We start from the raw sequence: 5,893 nt of genomic DNA, 5'->3' as shown, positions 1-5,893 counted from the left end.
GGACTTGCAAAATTCAAGGTTTTAACTTCCCCCCACACTTAAATTACACATTGTCCTCAATGTGTCCCAAAAATAAGTTTTTCGGTTGATTAAAATGTGTAAAAGTGGGTTAAAAACAAGATTTTATGTTACTGGGTAGCTGAACACGGGGTGTGTTGGGCTGAGCACGGCCCCGTGGTCAGACTACCAGTATCAAATTTAAACAGAAGGCTGGGCACGGGGGCGTGTTCAGTGAGCACGGCCCTGTGTCCAGTTACCTGAACTGGGCATTTTCTGCAGAACCTCGGCCACGGGGCGTGTTGGGATGAGCATGGCCCCGTGCTAAACTTGCTGTAAATGGTTGTAGAAGTCCCGACTAGGCTCCGAGTACTCCCCGAGTACTCGCTACAAGGTAGGCTGCCGAGGCACGAGTACTGTTCTCCCAGGCCAATTACTCCCCGAGTAATCTCTGCCCAAGCCGAGTACTTCCTGAGTACTCCCGAATCTGACTAGGGAGCGCTTAGCAACTTTTGCAACCATGGCTGTAATGAACAAAAATTGTCGGGAGGCTCTGTTTTTTTTTTTTTTTTTTGCATGGGGTGTGGGTTCAAGTTTCCCTTAGTAACCTCCACCATTTCGAGTGTATTTTATTCCTGAAAAGTAAAACTAAACTAGAAAAAATAAAAGTTAATCTAAACTAAAACTAAGGACAGTTCCACGGAATGCATCCGTGGTGCGCCACGTGTCACACCCTGGCTTTGCAGAAGCGTGGTTATTTTGGTGTGACTTCTTAATACCATAGCTTAACCATAACAAAGCTATATGAAATAATATCATGCAAGATCATCCATTCAATTAAGTTTAAAAAAAAACCAAATACAACAACATTGTCTCAACAGAAACACATCCTAACGACATAAACATTGTTCAACAAACACAAACATAACATAAACACAGTTTAAGGACTGTGACTTGTCCAGGAAAGAGTCACATTCCCTAAACCCGGATGACCTCGAAACTAGTGCAGCGGGAAAACGTGTCATACCGCGCCAGATCCTTTAATTCCCTGAAATACATGTAAGTTGAAAAATCAACAATAATGTTGAGCGAGTTCATGCGTAAGTGAGTAAATAAACCTTTGTATGTATAAAAATCCTGGTATGTAGCATATAAGGAAAAAGAGATCACCAATGGTTTGCAAGGCCATTGATATGTGTGAAGTGCAAGTAGGAAGACTCAAACCTAGCGGATTTATGCGTTGGGCACAAAGTCACCCCAAGGTCCGTTATGCTGGGTCTGGGGCTGGGCTCGCTACACCCAGATAGATCTACCGCTCCTGTCCCTCGGTCCTACCCTGAGGATTAATGGCCTCAAGTTTCCGCCTACCCACTCACATGATCTAAGTAGTAAACCTCCTTATGCTAACCATACCATGTATAAAGTACTCATAAATATAGTAACATGTATTTCACCCCCGCAGTTTAGAAAACTGAAAACAGTTAAGAGAAAAGGGGGACATGAACTCACAGTGGTGCGTCTCTACCAAGTATACCTCCAAATCAAGCAGCTGTGCGACGACCTACATGTACTAATTCTATTAGACGGACGGCCGTGCCTTAGCTTTATGGTTTAAGTCTTTGGGAAATAGTTAGACAACTATTTCGTGTTTACATTCTGTATATACTTGGTAATTGTTTTCCTTCCCAAGGATGGGGGATTTAATATATGTGTGTTCGAAATATATTTTTAAGTCTCACTTAAAATATATTTTATTTCTAACTCCAAAATATAAATATTTTTCTCAAAAATATTATATTTTTATTTCACATAATTTTCCCAAAATAATACCTTGACAAACATACGCGTTCATAAATATTTCTTTAAATGCGTAAGTTACGTTTTAAAGATCGAGTGGTAATAATAATTACCGGTGTAACTTATATATCTATCGTGAAAGCGTTCGTATTATTTTGGATTCGTTAACATTCGATAATATTATTTTTACCCTAAAAATAATATATGTGTACTTCACAAAAATAATCATAAAAATCCACAAGTGTTGTTATGAAAATATATACTAAATATATATTTATCAAGTTTTATTTTGTGAAATCCCACCTCCGATATTTTGTAAATAAAGTCGTGGCGAAATCTATATTTTGAAAACATGTCGAAAAGTATTTCTAACACTTGTAGTGAAAATATTTCTAAGTGTTAGGTTTTGGAAAAATTTCGCCAGAGTTTCCTCTGTAACTGGAGGTGGCCACGCTTTCAAGCGTATCATTTTCTTTTATAAATCAACCCAACAATCTTTTTATTTAATCAAAACAACGTCCAAAACAACAAACTAGTAAATAAATATGTAAATCGCATAAATCACATGAACTTGTAGTTTTCTAAAATTATGAAGTAAATCCCATTACTTTTAGCGGATCTTTATATAAATCAATCCGATCTCGTAAAAAACCTTGCTTTTAAAGAAATCCCGTCTTTACATCTTCTTGTAAATTTTACAAAAATAGTTATTTTGTCGAAACTTTGTGCTACACAAGTGTTTACACACTTGTGTGTTCTAAAAATCATTCTTGTTAATGTCAGATCCGTCTTTAGAAAACATCATTTCTTTGATACTTGGTTCTTTGAAAATACCGCTTGTAGATCCGTAGATCTACTAGTTTTAAACACTATTTCACAAGAAAAGTCGCTTTTACACAAGTTCATGATTCGTGTGTGGTAGAGTTTCATCCTTTAACCCTTGTTACATCCAAAACAACTCTATGTCATGATCCATGATCATGACCAACCCGGGTAAAACGATGATCCGAGCTACCACAACATAGATCGGGTCCAAATAACTACACAAATCAAATACTACAAGATTTACACAACAAACAAGCTTTTAACCATCACTTTTAGTGTTTTTAGTAGACTTTTATGCATCAACTTGTAAGATTACGGGTTTTAACCGTTACATATCATTTTAACCACTTCAAAATAGTTCGAGAGTGTGATTCAAGCAACTTACCACTAGCTCGAGGCTAGGGAAGAATCTAGGCGCAAAAACAGTGGTTAAAAGCAACGAGAAGAGGTCATTTGAGTTCCGAATGCACCAAGCCTCCTTATACGTGATCCTTAACCATTGGATTTCATGTCACTTTGATATTAAACAAGTGTAATTAAATAATCAAGAAGGACAAAAGGGTGTCCCCCCTATTGGGGACGGTTTAGTTAAGGGGGGGGGGAGTCTTGGTTGGTTTTCAACTATTAGTTAGGTTATAGTTAGGTTAATCTAGTTAGTTTAGGGATTAACCCGGTTAGTAGTGTGTTGTGCTTAATGGCGGGTGTTAAGGTATTCAGGGACCCTAACTGGCTCAGAAAAAGACAAATAATGTAATTGACAATATTTTCATGTTCCGTGTATAGTCCGGTTGTTCGGTTAGATAGTAATCCGTTAAAGCGCTTAACAAAGCTTTAAAGTGACGTTAATACCATTTTTAGTGACACAACTTATTCCCGACACTTTGGAAAGTGTCTAGTAATATTTTTCTCATGTTTTGGCACTTTATTAGTTAGCTAAAAGCTGAATTGTTTATTAAAGTGCTGAGTTTTGTGCTTAGTGTACGTTTTAGGCACATCCAGTCATTGTAACTTATTCCTAGAGACGCAGTTCTACAACCCTTGTATCCCTACACTCACCACTAGTGTAGTAAAATATTTCTGGCTCAAACAGGCCTTAGAGGCAGTGTCTGCCTGATGCTGGCTTTATCAGCATGTTCAATAGGTTATCCGTTTATAGTGCTACTGTGCTTTTGTGCATCATGTTTGTCACTAAGGTTCAGCATGTAAATAATGTAGTGACGGTAAATAAAGTATGATGCAGGTATATGCATGTATCAGAAATCAAGTAGCAGTTCATCAGCAATTTCAAGCAAGCACAGTAATTAATTATTAATTAAGTCGTACGGATACCTGGTTTAGTGAGGGTTGTCACATTCTCCCCCCGTTAGAAAAATTTCGTTTTTCTCGTTTTTTTTTCAAAAAATGATCTTGGAGGTTGTGTAATGCTTACTCTCAAACTTTTCGTTCACACAGTAGTAATATTCTTTGTTTCTCTCTTCATCTTTGGATTCCTATCCAATGATCCAGGACGTAATCTTTAAGTTCTGCTTCTAGTCGCAGGGTTCTTGGGAAATAAGTGGGGGTATTTCTCTTTCATCCGGTCCTCACGCTCCCAGGTGTATTCAGGACCATGTCTGGCATTCCAACGAACTTTGACGAGCTTGACACTGCTCCGGCGGGTCTTGTTCACTTTCCAATCCGTAACCTCAACAGGTTCTTCAACAAAGTGGAGCGTGTCGTCAACATGAATTTCGTCGGTAGGAATGACAACGGTATCTTGCGTTGGACTCTTCCTCAAATTTGATACGTGGAATGTATCGTGAACATCATTCAGTTCGGCAGGTAGATCCAACTTGTATGCTACGGACCCAATTCTTTCCAAGATTTTGAACGGACCAATGTACCGCGGGTTCAACTTTCCACGCTTCCCAAAGCATGCCACACCCTTCCAGGGTGATACCTTCAACAAAACCATGTCTCCTACCTCAAATTCCAGAGGCTTCCTTTTTCGATCAGCGTAGGCTTTCTGGCGGTCACGAGCCGCACTGATGCGATCTCGGATCTGTGCAATCTTATCTGTGATTTCCTGGACCACATCAGGACCAACCAACTGTCTATCACCTGCGTCAGACCAACAGTGCGGTGATCTGCACTTGCGCCCATATAAAGCTTCAAATGGCGCGGCACCAATACTGGTGTGGTAGCTGTTGTTGTATGAAAATTCGACCAAAGGCAAATGCTTATCCCAGCTACCGCCCAAATCCATAACACATGCTCTCAGCATGTCTTCCAAAGTCTGTATCGTCCGTTCTCTTTGCCCGTCGGTCTGCGGGTGAAACACGGTGCTCATATTCAATTGCGAGCCAAAAGCTTCTTGGAAGGATTGCCAAATCCTTGATACGAACCTTCCGTCTCTATCAGAGATGATGGAGAGAGGTACTCCATGGCGTGTAACGATTTCTCTCATGTAAATTTCGGCCAACTTGCTCGTATTATCCTTTTCTCTGATAGGTAAGAAGTACGCTGACTTCGTTAATCGATCCACTATTACCCAAATAGTGTCATGGCCTCTTGGCGTTCTTGGCAACTTGGTAATAAAATCCATGGAGATTTGTTCCCATTTCCACTTGGGAATTTCTGGTTGTTGCAGAAGTCCTGAAGGCTTCTGGTATTCCACTTTAACCTTAGCACATGTTAAACACTTGCTCACATAAACAGCCACATCGCCTTTCATCCTGGGCCACCAGTAATAATCTTTAAGATCTTGGTACATCTTATCTGCTCCTGGGTGGATAGAGTATCGCGATTTGTGAGCTTCATCGAAAATAACCTTCCTTAAACCACCAAACAGAGGAACCCAAATCCTTTTCTCAAAACATAACGTTCCTTCCTCGTTTGGTACCAATAACTTCTCCACCCCACGGAGGTATTCTTCTTCAAGGTTCCCTTCCTTGAGAGCTTCTTTCTGCGCGGCACGAATGCGCAAGGAAAGATCGGTTTGAATAATCATTTCTAAAGCCCTAACCCTTATGGGCTTGATCCTCTCCTTTCGACTTAGGGCATCGGCGACCACATTCGCCTTCCCTGGATGATACTTTATCTCGCAGTCGTAATCATTCAACAACTCAACCCATCGTATTTGCCTCATATTCAGCTCCTTCTGGTTGAATATGTGCTGTAGGCTCTTGTGATCTGTAAAAATTGTACACTTTGTACCATAAAGGTAGTGTCTCCAGATCTTTAGTGCAAAAACCACTGCGCCAAGTTCCAGGTCATGTGTGGTATATTTCTTTTC

This window comes from Helianthus annuus, chromosome 14 (genome assembly GCF_002127325.2).
Source record: "Helianthus annuus cultivar XRQ/B chromosome 14, HanXRQr2.0-SUNRISE, whole genome shotgun sequence".
NCBI lineage: Eukaryota > Viridiplantae > Streptophyta > Magnoliopsida > Asterales > Asteraceae > Helianthus > Helianthus annuus.
The sequence above is the reverse complement of the archived record's forward strand: the minus strand, read 5'-3'. Positions refer to the sequence as shown.